Source organism: Furipterus horrens, unplaced genomic scaffold (assembly GCF_987537825.1).
Source record: "Furipterus horrens unplaced genomic scaffold, mFurHor1.1.pri manual_scaffold_17, whole genome shotgun sequence".
NCBI classification, from domain to species: Eukaryota; Metazoa; Chordata; class Mammalia; order Chiroptera; family Furipteridae; genus Furipterus; species Furipterus horrens.
Window position 1 is genome coordinate 112,300,332 of NW_028327187.1, and position 23,006 is coordinate 112,323,337.

General features: G+C 40.0%; 1 pseudogene; it reads right to left on the minus strand.

The window, feature by feature from the left end:
• Positions 1 to 724: 724 nt before the first annotated feature.
• Positions 725 to 21,754, minus strand: LOC149991855 (keratin, type I cytoskeletal 18-like; annotated as a pseudogene).
• Between the last annotated feature and the right edge of the window lie 1,252 nt (positions 21,755 to 23,006).

A 23,006-nucleotide genomic window follows, 5' to 3' on the forward strand; every position in this document is an offset into this window, starting at 1 on the left:
ATCTTGAGGCACAAGTAATCATTAGCCAGACAAAGAAGATTGTTGTAGGCACAATTAAAAGCATGAGCTAAAGGTCCCGAGGAGGAGCACTTCCTGGTGTTTGAAGAAAAATTAGGTTCCTTTTTTTTCTTTCACCAAAGTTTTCAACAGTGGCTCTTGAAGTGTGAAATAGAGTGCTGCAGAAACACTTTTTTGCAGAGTATTTGTGTGTCCATGCAGAATTTGCTCTTCCCCTCATCACTGGTATTTACCGCAAGCGAAGTATAAGAAAGGAGACAAGGGGATGAGAGCAGATGGAATTATTTTGGGACTCTTCAGTGTCTATAGCTCATTCGTATGTATGAGATGGGATGAAGGATGGTTACATGAATGGACAAAAAGACATAGAAGACAGGATCTTTGTGCAAACACACATCTATATCTATCTATATTTATATCTATACCTTTATCTATATCTGTAACTATATCTGTATCTATCACCTATATCCATCATCTATCTACTATATGGTAGGACTGTTGAATTGAATTGAAGCACTAATTAAGCACAAACTAAATTGTTATTTACTTCAATGCACGCAGTTGGGTGGAAGTTGCTCAATTTTCTGGCTCCTCACATTCAATCTCAATGTTTTACAACACTGAGAATTAGGAGGTGCTGGGTCTACAGGCTCAGTCCCCATCAGCTTAAATGTATGCTGGGTTTCCCTATGGGAATTTAAACTTATTATAAATATTGACGGTTCTCGATGCCAAGTATCTCCGTTAAGCGCTGTACTTCAAATATCATCTTGGGTCTTGGTACCTGAGGAAAATAGGGGACACCCACCAGCATACTGCTATTTCACTCTCATCCAGCTTAATTGAACTATTTTAATGACTTCTCTACACTTTGACCCCATGGGAGCAAAATCATTTCTTTTTCACACAAAGGTGATTTTGCTTACAGAAAAGTCTGCAGAGTAAAGGGAAGAACTTGGTATATGTGAAATGAATTAAAAATGGGGATATTTATTTATGTTAATCATGGGTAATGTGATCCTTAGCTAGAATCTTCTGCTCTCAAAAAACAAAAGGATCCTCAGAACTAGGGGTAACATCAAGAAAAGCCCTCTGGTGTGAGAGCTAATGTAAATTCACAGAATCAGTAAGGAAGTATTTTTCTGTAGGTCAGTATCAGTCAGGGCCCAGTCAGGAGACAGCAATCACACCAGTCATTTTAATAGAGAAAATGTTTAAATTTATTGGGGTGACATTAGTTAATATGATTACATAGGTTTCAAGTGCACATTTCTGTGCTACATGATCTGTATATTGCATTGTGTGCTCTAGAGAAAATTTAATATCAAGAATTGTTAACTAGGTAACTGAAAAAGCTATTGGAAATAGCAACTGCCAGATGCAGCTACTCCCCGCTGAGGGAGTAGAGGGAGGAGGTTGGGACTGTAAAATTTTGGAAGCTTGCGGGGGTGGGGGGGCAGAAAGTTAAAACTCGGAGGCCTGAGAAAGGCCTGCTGTAGGTGCTGGTGTCTCAGGGTTTGATAAGGTGGTGCAATGAGACTGGCTATGCATTTGTTGAAAAAAAGGGAGAACAGGATTTAACTGCTGCTACAGGAAGCCCTGCCACTGCCAAGGTAAAGAAGTGAAGCTGGCCTAATGATGACAGAAACAAGAATCCAAAAGGAAGCCCAGAGAAAGCAAACAAGAAACAAGCAAACAAGAAACCGGCAAAACCAAGCCCCTCCCTGTTCTCTGGCCTTACAGCCTAGCCCTGGCAGCCCCTGTGAGAACCTAACAGGGCCCCACTGGCAACATAAATATGTGTTTTGTGGGGTCCCTGCCCCAGTACTGCAGATGCCCATCAACTTACAATGAGTTACATCTCAGTAAACATTGTAGGTTGAAACTATTGGAAATCAAAATGCATCTAATATACCTAATCTACAGAACACTATAGCGTTCTCCAGATGACATGGGATGTCAAACCACAGTATCCAAAAAAACACTGGCAACACAGGAAACTCTAGAGTGTCAGTTGTTTACCCTTATGGCCACGTGGCCGAATGGGAGCTGTGGCTGCTGCTGCCCAGCACCATGGGAGAGCATCATACCGCATATTGCTAACCTGGGAAAAGAACGAACTTCAAAATTCACACCATCATAAAGTCAAAAAATTGTAAGTTGGGGACCCTTTGTATAGAAGGGCAGGTTTGGGGCTGCGTAATGATAGTTTGTTAATGGGCACTTAAGTTTGCAGAAGTAACCCCATCTACAGCATGAGCTGCTTATGAAATCAAAGGACTGCCTAATTGACTCCGCCTCATCCAAGGGACCCTAGTGATTTGTCTGAGCTAAAATTCATACCCCTTGCTAATGATTGATACAGAAGTGAGTTCCTCATATTTTACATGTAACCTAAGAGTTTTATAAGCCCTTCAGCAAATTAATTAAATTGGTCCAGTGCCAGTATTTTTCATAAGCTGCAGCCACTGGCATTAGGGCTTGGATTCAGAAAGCTGACATGTGACAAATTTGCTCCCCTCTTGTCTTCTTCACATCAAAGGCCCAGAAGAATTTTGGAAGACTTTCATGCAGTAACACTGAAATAAGCTAAACAAAATGATAAAAAAGGAGCAAGTCAAATCGGGCTGCTTTCACAGCTCACTCAGCATTATTCTGGGATTCCTAGCTGCTGCCTTTACACAAGGAAAATAAATAAGATGTATGACTATTAGAAACTATTGTGATTTGGAATATTTATCATTCTCCAACAGAAAAGCCTATCCAGTCAACTCAATCCCTAACAGAATATTCATGTTCAGTAAGTCTGCCAGATGTGAGATCGGTGTAGACAAATCAGTAGATTTGCTTCAAACCAATCACAACCAATAGGAAAATACACAAAAGAATTTGAAGAATTTATCTACAGCATTATTAGAAACTGGAATACAATTCAGGATAAAGTAAGCAGAATGAAGTAAATTCTGTAGGAGAGAGATATTCTCTGGTGTTCCTAAGCACCTTTTAATTCGGCATTTTACATTCTGTGATCATCTGTAAAAATAATATAAGAACGTTCTGGATCGTCTATATCAGGGGTTGGCAAACTACAGGCCATGTGCCAAATATGGATGCTGTTGGCTTTGTAAATAAAGTTCTATTAAAACACAGCACAGCCCCGATCACTGTGGCCCCATGGGTTGGGTATCATTCCACAAAGCGACGGGTTGTCAGTTCAATTCCCAGTCAGGGCACGTGCCTGGGTTGCAGGCTTGGTCCCCAGTTGGGGGTGCGCAACAGGCAACCACACATTGATGTTTCTCTCCCTCTTTCTCCATTCCTTCCACTCTTTCTAAAAATAAATAAAATCTAAAAAAAAAAAAAAAAAGCTTTCCAAAACACAGCAAATTTGTTTATATATGCTGTATGGCTATTTTGGCACTACAATGACAACATTCAATAATTACAACATACTAAGGTCTGTCCGGAAAAGTCTGGCCATTGTTAATGTAACAAAAATGGTTTGCACGACATCAATGTAACCTGGCAGCCAAGGAGAGCGGACTGGAATGCGCATGTGTGAACAATGACGACTTCACTGTACTAGTCAGTGGGGGCAGTAGACGCTGTTGAGTGAACATGTGTACTCTGTGGTTGTTGCATTCAAAATGACTAAGTAGAGCAACGAATCTACATCAAATTTAGCGTTAAGCTTGAACATTCCTCCACGGACTATTCAGATGATGCAGAAGGCCGCAGCTATGGGCAACTGGTGATTGGCAGTTTCATCACAACAATGCACCTGCTCATGCATCACATCTTGTGCAGAGTTTTTTTGCAAAACATCAAATTACCCAGGTGACTCAGCCCCTCTAAAGCCCAGATTTGGCACCCTGTGACTTCTCGTTTTCCAAAAACTAAAATCGCCTTTAAAAGGGAAGAGATTTCAAACCATCGATGAGATTCAGGAAAACATGATGGGGCAGCTGATGGCAGCAACTGGGAGGACTGTGTGAGATCCCAAGGTGACTACTTTGATGGGGACTGAGGCATCATTGTCCTATGTACAGTATTTCTTGTATCTTCTTCAATAAATGTCTCTATTTTTCATATTACATGGCTAGATACCTTCTGGACAGACCTTGTATAGTCAATGCCCACAGAGTGAATATATTTATTATCTAGTCCTTTACAGAAAATGTTTCCTAACCTCTGAATTGTATGATCACATTATAAATGGGCCTGGTTTATATTTGCATTTGTGTTTCTAATCGCACCAGAGCTTGAAGTAACAATATTTAACTCTCAGTATGCTGCCTGATAAGCAGATCCAACTACCTCCAGTTTGTAATATTCTTAAGTCAAAATGGAAACAACCATTTTCTGTCCACCATTGGGCCCTTGTTTAATTCTATCAATAGTGACAAGGATGAAACTTATCTCTCGCAGTTATAATCTGCATTTGTAACACTTGCATAGAATAAGACTTGTTTTATAAGCTTTTTAGTAAATCCAAAGTGGTTTGCTATAATAAAATCAACATAATAGAGATGACTAATATGCTCCTTTGATTGTTATAGGATAAAGAGAAATATAGAGACTACTTAAGACAAAAATGTTACCTTTTTGCCTAATAATGTCACAGTGTATGTCCATGCAAAGGTCTTGCAGAAGAATACTGGTGGGAGAACTGCGTCATTGCATGGCTTTCTCTAACATAGGCAGAACAAACGCAGAAGAAACCACCATATCCTAATGGTGAGCATCTTTGTTGTCCTGTGATCATATGGGATGTGAATATCATTTTTTGGTTTTTCTTTTTTTTAGTGACCAGCAGGTTTATTTTCAGTAATTATACTAGTAAATATGCAACAAATAGTTATTTGTTAAGAAGCCTTTTTAAAGAACTGTATTTTGGAAGAGAACACAGTCCTACAGTCACCTTGATTTTGGACTTCTGATTCCCAGAACTGTCAGAAAATAAATTTCTGTCATTTTAAGCCATCAAGTTTGTGATACTTTGTTAATGGCAGCCTCAGGAAACTAATACATGGCCCTTTACAGAAATGTTTGCTGGCCTTTCGGTTTAGATATTTTTTGGTAGAGCAGAGTTTCTTGCAAATAAATCACAATTTGCCAATTGACCTTAAAGCCTTTTCTGGTTGACCATTATCATCTTCCTCCACTCTCACCACTATACAAACATCCACCACGTGCATGTGCACACAGACACACACACACACACACACACACACACACCACAGACATTCTCTGTGGGGAGGAAAGGACAGCTAGTAGCGTGCATTCATTCCTTCCCCCTGCCTCCAGCCTCAATAGCTTGTGTTATCAAGTTTGACCCCTAACACTGATCACCTCAACACCAAACTCAAAGGCTTTAAGTCAGGGAAAAACAACAACAACAACAACAACAACAACAAAAAAAAAAAACAGCAGCTAGCTAGGTGACTCCCCAGTGTATTTTTTAAAAATAGAGTACACAATGTAGTATAAATATCTTAGTATTACACGATTGTGTGTGTGTGTGTATGTGTGTGTGTGGACAGTCTAAGAAAAGTCCGTTTTGCAAAAATAATACTAATAAGGTTCATTAAAACAAATCACCCACCAACATCTAAAACAATGGCTCAGAGCCCTTTGAAAAGTCTAACTAGATTGTTTTGCCTTTGTACTTTTCTTTTAATGGCTACTTAGCAGGTAACGGAAGAACAGAGAGACCAGTGCTTCTACAAGAGTGTTTGCAAGGATTTCCTTAATAGCCATTACAAATAAAGCTGTAGGCAGCTTTAGCCAACATGAAACTTTAATGTTAGTAGATAAAAATAGTCACCATAGTTACCTTTCTCCACTGGGAGAAATTCAGCTGTCTATAGCTATCCCTTATAGGGATTTTGCAACAAAGCGTGTAGGCTTGCTTTGACCTGATAACTTCAGAATGCTGAGGCGTCTGGGAAAATTAGCTTGGAGTCATTAAAATATATTGTCAGTGATGTTGCTATCCCTATACTCATTATTTTCCTAAAAGAACAAAAATACCTCCCCTAAGGTCTGTGAGCATTCAGGGACAAATGGCAGGAAACCGCTGGTTAAGTCCCTGAATGTAGGAACAGATGCTGACAGAGGTGGAGAGCTGGTCCCGATGATGTCTGTTTTCCGGGGCACTGAGGCAGCCAGAAGGAGGTGTCATGTGGGCAGAGTAGTCACAAGGTGCCAACGAGCTTGGCCAATAATACCATTCCCCAAAATTCACCAGGCCCAACTTTAAGATGGTCAAGCTCCTCTAAAATATACACTTCTTTGGGAGACAGGAAGAAGCGTATTCAAAATGGCCAGGACGTTTGGGAATTTGGAGCAAGGAGCTTCTGAGTTACTTCTGTCTCAAGATAAGCAAAGTATATTTTGATAGTCTTCCTCCATAGATGTGAAAGAAGAAAGACTCTTTGGTAATCTAACACACCGTCTTTCTAGGAGCCGATGTAGTTTTAGCACAGTGCTGCACAAAGTGCTGATTATGACAAGATAAGAAGCTTGCACCAGAATGTCAATCAATGCACTGCTTACTTTATCGAGAAAATTCTGATACCAGTACATTAGATGAATTAAACAACGTTCATACTGACATAGCTGATTTGCATTCTGGCACAAGCTCCTTATCTCATCATAGATCAATAACATTTTGCTAATAGGAAGCCACTCTGCAGACCACACAGACTTTGGAATAACATGATTTGGGTTCCAATGTTCACTCTGTCACTTCCTATGTAACCTTGCATGTATTTCCTAACCACCTTAAACCTCAGTTTTCTCATCTGTGAAATAGGAAGGATACTGGTACCTACCATGTGCGGGCCTGTAAGGAATTTGAATACATAAATGCTAAGTACTTGTTATTGACATAGAGTGGTCCTGTTTCTGCATAGAGTCCACAATGTATGGAATATGATGGGCTCCAGTGGGCTTTAGAAGCTCAATCCTGGCTTTTTATCATGTAGCACAGGCACTGTAAGCAATGGAGGAAATAATCATTTCTGAAACTGCTAAGCATTCATATTACCTTCCTTCAGATTAAATTCCATGTTCTGTACAGGGCATTAAGCATTGGTTTGCCATCCCATTTGAGAAAATAATGCCATCAAATCGGCATACGCCTTTTCCTTATCTCTACGCATTGACTATTTATTTACATGTCTTCCCCCCTGCACCCTTGGACTATAAATTCCTCAAGGTCAGAGTCTTGGATTAATTTTCTTAACATTTCTTGCATGCCTGGCACATGGTAGACAGTCAACACGTTTTTACCGAACATGTGGAATGGCAGATTCCTGACATTATGAACATAAGAGAGTACAAGCTTTTGTCTACAATAATTGGGCTGACCTTTCCAGATTGAACAAGTCATTTCGCCACCTTTTTTGGCCTTCCAGGAATTACAATTGTTGGTATTTGACAATTAATTAGGATATGCTAATGTTAAAATGTAAGCACCATTAGGTGTGAGTCAAAGAAAAGATAGATGGACAGTCAGGAGTGGTAAGTACACGATGTATCTAATTTTCACAGGGTTGCTCAAAATTTAGAATCTCCCACTACAGTAGTCCCTCTCTATATTGCAGTTCACTTACTGCGGCCTCACTCTATCGCGGGATTTTTAAAAATATATTTAATTATTTATCGCGGATTTTTCGCTATATCACAGGATCTTGTGGTACTGTACAGTAAGTACTAAAATAGATGTGAGGTTCCTACTTCGCGGATTTTCACCTATCGCGGGGGGGGTGGTGTCTAGAACATAATACCTGCGATAAGTGAGGGAATACTGTAATTCTTTTTCTCTCACAAAGAAGAATTTTGATCATCCGTTTTTGCATTATTTGAAGACAGCATGAAGTTTGGAAAAGATGTAAGATTCTGGGCTAAAACATATTCTTCAGCAAAAGGTCATGTATTTCACCCAACTCATACACTCTCCGACTTTCTCTTGACCACTTCTGCATCACTGGTCCTTGGCTCAGCATTTAATAGAGAGCCCTGAGGTCATGATGTCAGCTTCATCTCCCATCACCTGCTCAGCTCACTTGCAGGGAAGCCAGGGCATGATGTGTTGAGCCACTTTAAGTGCCTGACTGGACTGACAGGCTCTCATTCCTCCCTCCACTTTGGAAGCCAGGTGAAGAGCCATAGAGCCGGACCTTGGGGTATGGTGCCTGGGCAAGTTAATGTTCTGCGGGACAGGAATTATGGGGAAGCCAATACATTTTATTCTTTTTGGTTCACTCACAGGTCCTCATTGCCCATGAGGTTTTAACAATGTGAACAATCATGTTATCTGCCCTTTATCCTAAAAGAGATGTTCCTATGTATCTTTGAGTCAAATGTTTCAACTCAAACTTTTTTTGCAGTGAAGAGAAGACAGTTGGAGTTGGTTTCATAGATGTAATGCAGAAACAGTAGTCACAAGCTACTCATTTTAGCTCAAATTCTCCAAGAAGTAGAGTCTATGAGCTTTGTGCCATAGACTGAATATAGTCTGTATGGGGTACAATCCCAGGGCATTAAAAGTGCAGGGAAAAGGTAAGTGAAGCAAGAAATGAGAAAGGGGGGGGGAAAAAAGTCAGGTGTGACCAGGGCTGTTGCTTCGGTTGGCCAAGAGCCAACTGTACGCATCTCTTTCCAACTCCACACGCAGTGAAATCTCCAGTGCTCTGCTCAGACACAGGGCCTCAGCCCCTCACACCCACCCGCTGCAGCGGCTTCCTGCCTGGTCTCCCTACCTGCCTCTCCTCACTCCAGCCCAGCCTTTTCACCATTGCCAGAACATTACTCTTGCAGCTGAATTCTAATCACACCCTCCTCGTGCTTAGAAACCCTCAGCAGCCTCCCCGCACTGCCCCCAAATTAATATCCAGCATCCCTACCTCACTGCTGAAGACCATCCAAAAGCCGGCCCAAATCCTTCCATACCTCAAGATACCAACTGCATCTGACTACCTCCTTAGGACTGAACATGTCATGAACTTTTCTGCCCATAAACCATTGCTTCTTCTGTTCAGGCTAACTGGGATGTCTTCCTGCCCTTTCTTCCCTGCCTTTTTGACTCCAGAAATTCAATCTTTCCTTTAAGTCATAGTCTCAGAGCAGAAGCCCATATCCATGAAGTTCTGCATTTCTTTCTGGCTTACATTACTTTATCCGTTTTTCTGTTTGCATAGCATTTTGTTTGCAAACTGTGGCCTGTTTGGGTTTTTAATGCAATGATTTGCATTTTTAGTGATGTGTAAACATTTGTATCTCCCCTGCGATCTGTAAATGACTTGAAAGCAATGATGGATTTCAGTGATCCATGGGTCATCTCAGACTGGCACAGCTCCTGACATGTGCTAAGAAATTTAATTAAATTCTAAGAAATACCTTGGAAATGGCCTAACTTGAGGTAGGTATTTCCTGAATTATATATTAAGACCCAAAACAATAACAAAACCCTGCCTCACTAAAACAATCCCAAGATTCGTAGAAGTTTCTGAACCCCAGAGTAGAGGAAAGCAAATTTTAGTTCCTTATAAATGCGGTTCAAGTGCAAAATGAAGGGTATCCAACTGTCCGTGACCAATTCCTTTTATAAAGGAGAATACTTTCTATTTTAATAAAAAATAAAAAGTATGGTGATTGCCAGAGAGAAGGGGGTGGGGGAGGTAGGAGAGGGTAAAGGGGGGATAAATGGTGATGGAAAGAGACTTGACTTGGGGTGAACACACAATACAATATAAAGATATGTTGTAGAATTGTACACCTTAAGCCTACCTAATTTTATTAATCAATGTCACCTCAATAAATATAATAAAAATAAATTTAAAAGTAAATAGAAAACCAAACAGAAAACTTTGTGGTGTTAAATAAATTGCTTACTTATCTAGAACCATCAAGTATACAACACATTGTACGGTCTACAGTCATATTTTTTTTTTTGAGCCCCAGTGAGTAGGTTTTGTAACCTTAAAGGAGAAAATTCTATAATTTCAATCTACCCTGTCAAAATCTTTAGCATTAAACTGTAAAAACTCCTTATTGAAGTTGGTCTCAGAACAATACCCACTTTCAGCCTGGAGCTTAGATTAGCTTTCAGGAAAGGAAGCCGGAGGTTTTGTTGACATCAAGGGAATGTCCTTTGTGAAATTCCTGCATTAGTTGGGCTCTTCTGGGAAATGACTTATGCTTGGATTTCAGAGGTGTCTGTCTTTGCAGGAAAATGCACATTGATGTCATATCATAAAGCCCCTTAATAGTAAGTAACTGGGGAACACCTTCAAGTGATGTTTTTAAAAGAATCTCTGTACAAGGAGGACACAATCAACATGATAATGTCATAGGGCCTGGTAAAGAAGACAAAGATGGCAAATGTATCAAACAATGAGCATCAGGTTACAGGATTTCATTTCCTATACTGATGGAGTTTTATACTTAGAGACTCATTACTTTGGGCAAAATAAGCCTCCTTGTTTTTCTACTTTGATATTGTAGTATTAATTTAACCATAATATGGATTATCAGGATGACGACCTTTGATAAATGTGTTGAGTTCTTACTGTGTAGAGTTATTTCATTTTGGTTGTCATCAACATCCAGTGAGGCACATTTATTGTTATCCCCTTCTTGAAGATAGGTAGGGTTTGCACAGAGAGGTGAACTAACCTGCTTTTAGTTAATAAAAGGAGGAGGCATCATTAGTCACCTAATCTCAACAGTGTTTTAGTGCCAGCTTCAATTGTCCCAGACTTATGAGCCAGAGACTTAATAATGTAAATCAATTACACTTGAATAAAGGCTGATTACATCCCATTGCGCAGTGATGTGCAGTAGAAAATTTAGTGAATCTTAAGAGAAAAGAAATTTGTCCCTAAATTGAGAATTAAGCAAACTGAGTTTTCAATATCTTCACTGGAGAAATCTGCTAATAGCTGCTTGGAAGGAAAGCAAGACTTTGTCTATATCGGTTGATTTTGCTTGGTACCATTTGGTGCCATTGTGATTAATTGCCTTTTTCAGGGGACACAACCTCATTACCTGGTACATTTAAGTGATAACCACAGATACTTATCTTGTTGTTTATCTGATACATATAACCTATTATTAGCAATTACGGGGAGAAGGTTCTAAAGACCTTATGCCCTAAATATTAAGTAATGAGACTTGGTAAACAAACGAGCAGCTTTTTGGCTATGATAAGTTGAGTACTCTGAAAGACTCCCACATCATCACTTAACAACAGAGCTGTGTGCTTTACATGTAAGTTATCACCTTGGTAATGCAGCTTGAGGGATAGCAGAAAATATTTTGCTATCTGTCCCCAAAGACATTTCATCTTTGGCTCCTGAAACAGTTAAGCTCTTCTGGTTGAATGTGATTTAAAAATACCCAACTCAAATGGGCTTCCAACGCAAAAGGGACTAAACTATCACGAAAAGTGGAAGAGTGCAAGGATCAATTTGGTTTCAGGGTCGGCTAACTGGTAAACCCAGGACCTTCAGCCATGTCACCGGGAGTTGTTCCTTTTGTATATCTTTGATTTGTTCTCTGCATTGGGTCATGCTCAGACTCCCATAGAGGACCACGGCGTAGGCTTCAGGCCTACATTCTCCTGATTTAAGATTGGCAGGAAAAAAAGTGAGTCTTCTCTCTCTAGCCTTAACAGAAGCATTAGTCCTTGTTCTCCCTGGCTCAACTTGGTCACATCCCTGAAACAAGTACTGTAGGCAGTCCATGGAAGAATAATAAAAATTAACATTTATTGAGTACTTACTGTGTGTCAGTCATGTTTCCAAGCTCTTCTCCCATGTGATAGGTATTATTATTTTGTCTATTGTCCTGAAGAAGAAAATGAGGCATAGAAAGACTATGTCCCAGAGCTAATAAGTGGTAGAGTGGAAAGTCAAACCAAGGTAGTTTCACTCCAATTATAAATCACTATACTGTGTTCTCTGTATGGCTTAGTCATGTGTCCAATATCTACCTCTGAAGTCACCTTCACAGAAACCTCAATGGACTTGGGGTAGTGGAAGGATATTCACCAAAGAAAATGTCAGGAATTGTTACCAAAAGAATTGGGAATGAGTGCCGCCATCTCTAATCAGTAAATCTCTGCTTTAGCAAGATTTTTGTTAATGTTACAGTTCTCATTTTTTTCCTAATCAACACACCGTAAAGCTATTATATGTCACCATCAGTAAGAATGATAGTCAGTCATATTTAGGGGTACCCATAAAAAGTACTCTTTGTTAAAAGATAATTTTTGGAAAAAGGTAAAATCATGACTCTCATAAAGATATAAAAATGAAGATATGCTGAATATTTTATTTTAACTCATGAAGAAACTGCAGATATTAAAACTGGCTCAAGTACACTAACAGTCAAAAAAGCAGAAACTTAGATGCAACAAAGAAATGTTTAACTGAATGTGCAGATAGACGCAAAACTTGTTTCTCCAAAACAGAGAAGTCAGACCTCTATGACAAAATTTGCATGTCTGTAAGAGATATTTTACATTGGTATCACTTAACTACATTTTATAAAATAATAAAATAGCTCAAAGACAATGAAAGGCCAGAATCTTATAACTGGGCAGGGGGAACTCTAGACAATATATAGTTTCGCATCAAAACAGTATTTTTCTATATTTTTTACAAATTTTTTTGTCTTTTATTATTATTATTATTTATTTTTTTTTGCAATTTAAAACATATGAATTGTTTATTTCTGGAATTTTCTATTTAATTTTTTAAAATATATATTACTGATTATGTTGTTACAGTAGTCCCAATTTCTTTCCCCTTTGCTCCCCTCTGCCCAGCATCCCCCTCCTTCCAGCAATCCCACCCTCCTTAGTTCATGTCCATGGTTCATGCATATAAGCTCTTCGACTTTACTCTTTCCTGTACTATCCTCAACCTCCCCCTGTCTATTCTGTACCAACCAATTATGCTTTTTAGTCCCTGCACCTTTTCCCCATTTCTCCCCCTTCCCCCTCCCAGCTGATAACTCTGCAAATGATCTCCACACCTATGATTCTGTTCCTGTTCTGGTTGTTTGCTTAGTTTGTTTTTGTTTTTATTTTTTAGATTCAGTTGTTGATAGTTGTAAGTTTGTTGTCATTTTAATGTTCATAGTTTTGATCTTCTTTTTCTTAAGTAAGTCCCTTTGACATTTCATATAATAATGGCTTGGTAAAGATGAACTCCTTTAGCTTTACCTTGTCTGGGAAGCACTTTGTCTGCCCTTCCATTCTAAATGAGAGCTTTGCTGGATAGAGTAATCTTGGTTGTAGGTCCTTGCTTTTCATCACTTTGAATAGTTCTTGCCAGTCCCTTCTTGCCTGCAAATTTTCTTTTGAGAAATCACCTGATAGTCTTATGGGAACTCCTTTGTAGGTAACTCTCTGCTTTTGTCTTGCAATTTTCCCAACACCATTTATTGAATAAACTATCTTTAGCCCATTGTATGTGCTTGCTTCCTCTGTGAAATATTCATTGTCTATAAATGTGTGGATTTATTTCTGGGTTCTCTATTCTGTTCCATTGATTTATGTGTCTTTTTATGGCAGTACCATGCTGTTTTGATTACTATGGCCTTATAGTATAGTTTGGTATTAGGTAGCGTGATTCCTCCAACTTTGTTCTTCCTTTTCAGGATTGCTATTGCTATGTGGGACCTTTTGTGATTCTATATAAATTTTTGAAATATGTATTCTAATTCCCTGAAGTATGTCATTGGAATCTTGATAGGAATTGCATTGAATCTATAGATTGCTTTGGGTACTATGGACATTTTAATGATGTGATTTCTTCCTATCCATGAGCACAGTATGTGCTTCCACTTATTTGTATCTTCTTCAATTTCTATCTTCTGTGTCTTATATAATTTTTTTGAGTACAGGTCTTTTACATCCTTGGTTAGGTTTATTCCTGGGTATTTTATTCTTTTTGAAGCAAATGTAAGTGGGATTGTTTTATTAATTCCCCTTTCTGTTAGTTTGTTATTGACACAGAACACTTAACATGAGATCTACCCTCTTAACAGATTTTTAAGCGCACAATACAGTACTGTCAACTGTAGGCACAATGTTACACAGCAGATCTCTAGAACTTATTCATCTTGTATAATTAAAACTTTACACATTTCAAATAGCATCTTACCACTTTCCTCTTCTTTCCAGCCCCTGACAACCACCATTCTACGCTCTGCTACTCTGTGTTTGGCTATTTTTATATGCCTTATATAAGTGGAATCATGTAGGACTTGCCCTTCTATAACTGGTTTACTTCACTTAGCATAATGTCCTCAAAGCTCATCCATGTTGTCACATATTACAGAATTTCGTTCATTTTAAAGGTGAAATAATATTCCATTGTGTGAAATAATATTCCATTGTATGAAATATATATTTTAAAACCTTTTTGTATCAATTAATTCATCGATGAACATTTAGGTTGTTTCTACCTCTTGGCTATTGTGAATAGTTCTACCATGAACATGAGAGTTAATATCTCTTTAAGATCCTGTTTACAATTGTTTGGGGTAAATACCCAGAAGTGGTACTTCTGGATCATATGGTAGTTCTATTTTTAATTTTTTGAGGAACCCCCATACTGTTTTCCATAATGGTTACACCATTTTGCATTCCCACCAACAGTGTGCAGATGTTCCAGTTTCTCCACATCCTTGCCAACGCTTGTGTTTTTTAAAAATAATAGCCACTCTAAAAAGTGTGAAGTGATATTTCATTGTGATTTTGAATTGCATAGGGCAGAGATCAGGAAAATTACCAAATGTAGAACTTCGGTTATCCTCTTCCTGTAGAGTCATGGACAGTTGTTATTTCCCTGGCATTAATGTGTGATAATATATATGAAAATTTTTTTATTGGGGCTTGATTACATACTGCTCGTGTGGCTGACCTAATTTTTGAACCCCTTCAGAGTAGAACTGATACCTCATAGTCTAAAGCTCCCATCATAAATATGATGATAATGATGATGATGATGATGATGATGAAAATGCCAAGGCCCCCAGGCAAACAAAGATGTTCCAATCAGGCAGGACATTCCAAGGGCCTAGAGATCACCCCCCAGTAGCCAAGGGCAAAGGTCTCTCTTTTGGGGTAAGGTTAATTCTTCACTGCACAGGGGGCACAATCAAATTATTTAAACAACTTTAACTTTCAGGTCCGTGAATTACAAATATGAATAGCAATACGAAACTCTCACACTTATTGAGCGCTTACCACGCATGATGCCCAGAGTTAAGACTTTTACATCCACTATATTACTCAGTCTTGGGTTTCATCATTCAATCCTGTGAGGTGGGCACTGTTGGCTCTCATTTATGCACAAGAGGATGACACTTCAGTGAGTTTGGATAATTTGGCAAGGACTTGCAGGTATTGATAGAGTTAAATTCCAGCCTTTGTTGAATAGACTTCAAACCCTTTTAACCAGAAGACTTCATGGCTTCTAGTAAGCATGCTTTGAATGAAGTAATTCAGGCCAAAGCGTTGGCATCAAAATAGATTTACAAAAACTAAATACTTATACTGGTAGAATGGCTTTTAAAATATATTCTATCAACACTTAGATGGAAAGAAGATGATTGACCACTAACTTTTTGCCTGGGAGAACAAAGAAAACTTTTAGACATAGAAATATCAGCCTTGTGAGAATAGGTAAGGAAAGCAGGACAATGGGGAAATTTTTTCCCCCTAAACTGTAGGCAGAGCCTCAATCATTACAAAGAAGTTGAAATCTAATCTGTCTTATGTGGTAGCTGTAGTGGGCATTTTTCTGTCCCCATTTGGGAAATTTCAATATTGTAATTTTCACCCGCCAAACTTCTACAGGACGAGTATGAGAATTAACAATGTGATTTGAAAGAGCTTATAGTTCTTGCTCGTAAAAGTGAGGGAGAAGAACAAAGTGTTCTCAGAGAAACTAGTAAATATGCATGTTGCTCAAAGGTGAATTTGCTCCACTAATTCATGGGCAGGTAGAATTATTTTTCTGCAAATGCCCCTTTGAATGACATCTGAATAATACATGATTTTCATACTTTTGTTGCCTGCACAATTGTGTATCGGAGAGTTTTAAAGGAATGAGATATTTTCCATTTCTAGAAAAGTAATAGTGTGAAGAGACAAACGAATGGGCTGTGCAACCATAAGAATAGATCGGAAATGAAGCTTATATTTTATTTAAGTACTAATTATGGAGATGAAAGAAATGCTATTAGAACCTAAAATCAACTCATCATATCAGGAAATTCTCTGTTTTCCACAAAGAACAAGTCAAACTAAATCAACAATGTTCTTGGAATATTCAATACCCTTAGTCTAAGTAATAGGCCATTCTTAGAATGGTCAGCACCATCCCTAATGAATATGACTCTGTTTTAATATAGAACAGTGTAAGCTCATATTTTGCTGTGATTTGAAATTGGGATTCAACTGCTGTCTATTCAGATATTTATTATTCATCCATAAACAGCCTCCTTTCTTCTTTTGAGCTCTGTTTTGAGGGGAACCAAGCTAAGAAAATTATCAACATATAAAGAAAGATCAGCAAAAGAAAGTCACCAGACAGCCAGGAGGAACACAGGAGAGTGATATGCTGAGGCAGAAGACATCAGGCCCTTGAATGCCATCCATGACTTGTGGCCAAACCTCTTCTAATAGCTGCTATGTCTGGTCAAGTTTAGTGCCAGGCCCCCACTTCTATCCCCACCACCAAATCTGCCTGATGTGGTTGATGTAAACCCACAGTCTCATTAAGTGGTCTTGAAAGTTGACACCTTGGAGGTTGTGGGCAAGGAAGAAACTGACTCTTGACTGGCATGACCTGGGAAACTCCACTGGGAAAATGGCACATGGGCAGGGACTTACAATGAGCAGGACTTCCAGTATTGAGTGCATTTTTTCTATAGCTACAGGGATCTATTCAGAATATGCCGGTCATTGCTTCTTTCTCTTCGTCTGCTCTCTGCTCCCCATACCACTGTTGGAAATATTTAGGTGCTTCCAGAAACCTTGTATGGTGAAGCACTCAGAATTCCATAAGTCCAGAGCAGCTTTGAAATCACTTGGGAAAAAAAAATGGTCTCTATTCTGAAGTAAAGGATTGTTCCATGATAATGTTTTTCATTACTCTGAATTCTTAGGACATGAAAAATTGTGTGCCACTTCTTTCACAAGCTAACTCTTTGGGGTTTTATATTTATGTGCAAACATTCCACTTTGGGATCTGTATTCAACTTCTCAATTAAATTTTTATGCAGAGCCAAATTAGTTTTGCAAACATATAGTATATTTGTAATTTTTGCTCATCTTAATTATGGTTTCAGTCAGCCCTGAAAAAGAACATTTGTTTCCCTACCTACAGATAGCTTGCAAAACAGAAAACAATAGTTTTAACCTTGGCCCTGGCTAGTATTGCTCGGTTGGTTGGAGTGTCATCCCATACATCAAAAAGTTATGGGTTTGATCCCTGATCAGGGCACATATCTGGGTTGCAGGTTTGATCCTTGCTCCGGGTGTGTATGGGAGGCAGGTGATCAATGTTTCTCACATCCATGTTTCTCTCTCTCTCAAATCAATAAACATATTTTAAAAATCATTTCAACTTTGTTGATTGCACTTACATCTTTCCAGGAAAAATTGTGACAAAATTACCTTATCTCATTTAAATTGAATGCTTTCTTTTGATAATTTTATATAAGAAGACATATACACCATGCTGTTTTAATAAAAATTTTCAAAAATATTTCCTCCAAATTATCTCCCTTCATGAGGAAATAATTTTACTTAAAGGAATAAAATATAGATTTACTATTTTCTATCAGATTTTTTTCCGTATAAGCTGAATATGTACTTTTTAAAAAAAGATTTTATTTATTTATTTTTAGAGAAGGGGGAGGAAGAGAAAAAGAAGGAGAGAAATATCAATGTGTGGTTGCCTATTGCGCACCCCCAACTGGGGACCAAGCCTGCAACCCAGGCATGTGCCCTGACTGGGAATCGAACTGACAACCTGTCGCTTTGTGGAATGATACCCAACCCATGGGGCCACAGTGATCGGGGCTGTGCTGTGTTTTAATAGAACTTTATTTACAAAGCCAACAGCATCCATATTTGGCACATGGCCTGTAGTTTGCCAACCCCTGATACAGACGATCCAGAATGTTCTTATATTATTTTTACAGATGATCACAGAATGTAAAATGCCGAAATTAAAAGATGCTTAGGAACACCAGAAAATATCTCTCTCCTACAGAATTTACTTCATTCTGCTTACTTTATCCTGAATTGTATTCCAGTTTCTAATAATGCTGTAGATAAATTCTTCAAATTCTTTTGTGTATTTTCCTATTGGTTGTGATTGGTTTGAAACAAATCTACTGATTTGTCTACACCGATCTCACATCTGGCAGATTTACTGAACACAAATATTCTGTTAGGGATTGAGTTGACTGGATAGGCTTTTCTGTTGGATAATGATAAATACTCCAAATCACAATAGTTTCTAATAGTCATACATCTTATTTATTTTCCTTGTGTAAAGGCAGCAACTAGGAATCCCAGAATAATGCTGAGTGAGCTGTGAAAACTGCCCAATTTGACTTGTTCCTTTTTCGGCATTTTGTTTAGCTTATTTCAGTGCTACTGCACGAAAGTCTTCCAAAATTCTTCTGAGCCTTTGATGTGAAGAAGACAAGAGAGGAGCAAATTTGTCACATGTCAGCTTTCTGAATCTAAGCCCTTAATACCAGTGGCTGCAGCTTATGAAAAATACTGGCGCTGGACCAATTTAATTAATTTGCTGAAGGGAATCGAACCAGCGACACTTTGGTTCACAGGCCAGTGCAAGTACTGTTTTATCAAAGAGAGAAATGTATTTGCTATTATCATTGCTACATCAATCTATATTTTAAGGCGTGCCAATTTAGAATGTAGTTTTGAGATTTAAATTTCTCATATCCTTGTATGCACTCTCCTAATCCTCGCTCACCTATATATATTATATCCATTCAATATTTTACATTTTTACCTGATCCAAAATGATACAATAGGAAAATGGACAAATTCAGGCTTTTATGAAATCTGCTCTTAACATCCACGGACTGGTGACTTGGGATTAAAAACTAGAACAAAAAAGGCAAAATTTTGATTTCTTTGAAATGAAAACTACTGTTGGAATTTACCCTTACTAGTGTACTGTGTATGCACCTAAAATTACCCCATAATATCCAGGAAAAAGGAAATATATGTAGGTAAATGATACCTGTAGACTTGTACCATCTTGAGACTCGGTTATAATGACACAACCTCACTGGGATCCTCCCAGCAGGATGGAAGAGTTCTGAGTTCACTTGGTAGCTTTTTTTGCTTCTTGCTTTTGCTTTCAGTGAACTCTGAACTTTTTATTGGCCTCCTGCCCCATGAAGGGATGCCCCATTTCTGCTGCCTTTACCTCCTAAAAACTTTGGTGTCATTGACTTCAGACACCGTCCACAGTTCTGCAGGTGGTGGTCTTTAGGATGGATTGTATGGAGTTGCTGTCATCCTGGGTGTCACGAACATTTCAATCCTCCACTTCTTCCAGCAGGCGGCAGTATGTGGCAATCTCAGCCTCTACATCAGTGGTTCTCAACCTTCCTAATGCCGCGACCCTTTAATACAGCTCCTCATGTTGCGGTGACCCCCAACCATAAAATTATTTTTGTTGCTACTTCATAACTGTAATTTTGCTACTGTTATGAACCGTAATGTAAATATCTGATATACAGGATGTATTTTCACTGTTACAGATTGAACATAACTAAAGCATAGTGATGAATCACAAAAACAATATGTAATTATACATGTGTTTTCCGATGGTCTTAGGCGACCCTGTGAAAGGGTCGTTCGACCCCCAGGTTGAGAACCGCTGCCCTACCTTGACCTGACGTTCAGCAGGGCCTCATACTGCTGGTCCTGGCGCTGCCTCTCTGCCTGGGTCTGGGCCTGCTCTGGCTCCAGGTGCAGCAGGATCCCACTGCGCTGTGCCATCTGCCTGGCATAGTGCATGTCCACCGCTGTCCAAGCTGGACTTCAGATTTCTCATCAAGTCCAGGTCAGTCTCCAAGGACTGAGCCATGTGTCTCAGTTGCATGAGTGTCATCTCCACCGATCCTATCTCAGTGGTCTGTGAGGTGACCACTGTGGTGCCCTTCTCAATCTGCTGGGAACAGTACTTGTCTAGGTCCTCTCGGTTCATCTGAGCCAGCTTGTTATACTGGGTCTAGATGTCCACCATGGTCTTGCTGAAGTCCTGAGATGTGGGGCCATCCAATGCCACAGTCAAACCAGAGCTGGCAGTATGGTTTGCAGACAATTTACTTCCTCTTGGTGGTTCTTCCTCATGAAGAGCAGCTTGTCCTTGAGAACTTTGATCTGTCTCCAGCTGCAGCCTGGATATTGATGTCATCAGTGACCTTTCAGAGCCCATTGATGTCATTCTCTACAGATGGGCCCATGGCCAACTCCGTCTCATACTTGATTCTGAAGTCATCAGCAGCAAGACGGGCATTGTCAATCTGTTACAGAACCCCTGGGCTACTCCAATTGAAAACAAACCCACGGGCTCTTTAGTTAGGGGCCCGATTGCCCGCCGCCAAAATTATAACCCTCAATGCCAGAGTTTGGTGAAAAGAAAAAGAATTGTTTATTTAACAGTTATAAAGATTTAGTTATTTGCAGATTTCTGTTGTTAAGTCTTATGTTCTTTAAAACACCCATAAACACACATCCTTGCCTCCCCCCTACCAAACCAGGCTAGTTTTAGAAAAGTCAGAGAAACCCTTTCCCTACTTTCCAAACACAGTTCAGCTTTACCAGTAGCTGCCAATCATTCATTTCTGACTGGGGAGACCTCGTCTGTGTTATGGGGTCCACCAGCTTTTAACCCAGAACCTCATGGTTTCTCAGCCTCCTTGTAAACTGTATAGTGAGTCCTTTTGTAATCCACACAGTCAGCCTCAGCCTCAGTCCAATCCGCACGGTCAGCCTGGCTAAAATGTCTGCCGCTTATTTTTAAATCCCTGACTACGTCCTCTGATGCAGTGGGTGAGGTAACCAGTTCTGACCATTCACAGAACCTCACGCAGGTTCTGTGTGCTTTCTCCATACCATCCCCTGGTCCAAGTCCCCTCCCATCCGCCTGAGGCTTTGGATGCATTAAAGCCATTTTGCACAAGAAAGACACTAGCCACCAGCCTCAGGCATGTGGAGGCATTCTAAAAGCTGCTTCCTTCTCCCCATCCCCCAGCTGCAAACTCTGGGGTTTTTTGGAACACCCCTGTTTCTGTAACAAATCTGCAGGGCAATGCGGGCATTGCCCACAGAACCTGCAAAGATATGAGTCTTCAAGTCCTCGCTGGTATTGAAATAATGCCCCCAGTCTCTGACCTTGGGTCCCTCCTTCTCCAAGTATTCCTGGGTTTTTCTCTCCAGTCTCTGATTCTCAGCTTCCAGGCTTCTCACCCTCTCCAGGTAGAAGGCCAGAGGCTCACTCAGGCGTTGCCTAGGCTCCTTCTCACTCTGGATGCCTCCTATGCCTTCCAGACCCCCAGCCATCCCTGCGGCCAGGGCCCTGGATCCAGCTGCCCTGCATGCAGATAGAGTGAGACACAGAGATCCGGGAGCCAGAGTCCCCAGTGCCTGCATAGACGCTGGCAATGCTGCTGGCTAGCCAGGCCTGGTGGCTGGACGATGGCACAGAGCCCAGCGTCCCATAGTTTGTGGAGATGCTGGAGAGTGTGCTGAAGCTCGTGTTGTTCAGGGAGAAAGGCGAGAAGCCAAGGCTCAGGTTGAAGCTGCACTCATAGCTTCTTTTGAATCAGGGAAATTCGGAGTTGGCCAAGCCGGCTCCCTCTGTCCTGATCCTCAACATACAAATCTGCAAGTAGAACTCTAGAAGAAAGGGGAGGGTGGAGAATGACAAGATGACATTGTTGCTTACAAGTCTCCTACCCTCCTTGCTCCACAACTAGTTCCTCCTGTACAGAAATTGGCTTACTGAGTCCAGAGAATGAACAAACACAACAGGAACCCCAAAGAAGCCAAAGTTGGGATATACAGCGCCCCCCTTCCCTCCTGTAAAACTTCTCCCATGCTGAGTCACAGCCCCGTTCTTGACACTTAGTGCATCACAGAAGTCATGTTAATCAGGCGAGAAGGAGTGTTTCTGACATTGGCCCAAAAATGATTTTCAGATAGGGGGAGAGAGTACATGCTGGGGAACATGAATTTCATTCCCAAATGCATCAATCAAAGTGACTTTAGCTGTCTGCAGTCTCCTTATATTTAGTAAAAATCAATAGTCTAATGTATCCATACTATATTTCTTCATGAACAAGCTTTCAAGTTTCCTGTGGGCCTTTCCCCGGCCCCCCATCAGAATTTGCATGTTCCTGTGGAATGCACCATTTCACTGGAAGTCCAGTCATGCAGGAGAGTGTTGCATCATCCAGTTAACCTCAGAGCCGTAAGCAAAGACCTTTTCTCTAATTCTGCAACGGGCGCCTCTTCTGCCCTTTCTAGTTCACCTCCCCCCTCTTCAAGGTTGCTATGGATTGTTTTTCTTCCTAATGATAAAGAAATGCTGTCAAACTCTTTTATGGTAGGTGTGTAAAGGTAGTGTGGAGGTGTCACAGAAGGATATTAGACAATCTATAGGTATCTGTATATCATAGCCTGTGGTTTTTCCAAAAACAGGATGTGAGAAAAAGGCTGTATGCAGAGAGTTTGTTTAAGATCCAGGGATGTAGGAGAGAAAGAAGGGGCCTGGGGAGCTAATATATCAGGGAAAAAGAAAAGACCAGCGCAAAGATGTGTTGCTGTGTCAGCTCCCACTAGAGGGTACCTGCACTTGATAACCCAGGACCCACCTAGGAGACTTATGAGATGCATCTCAGAA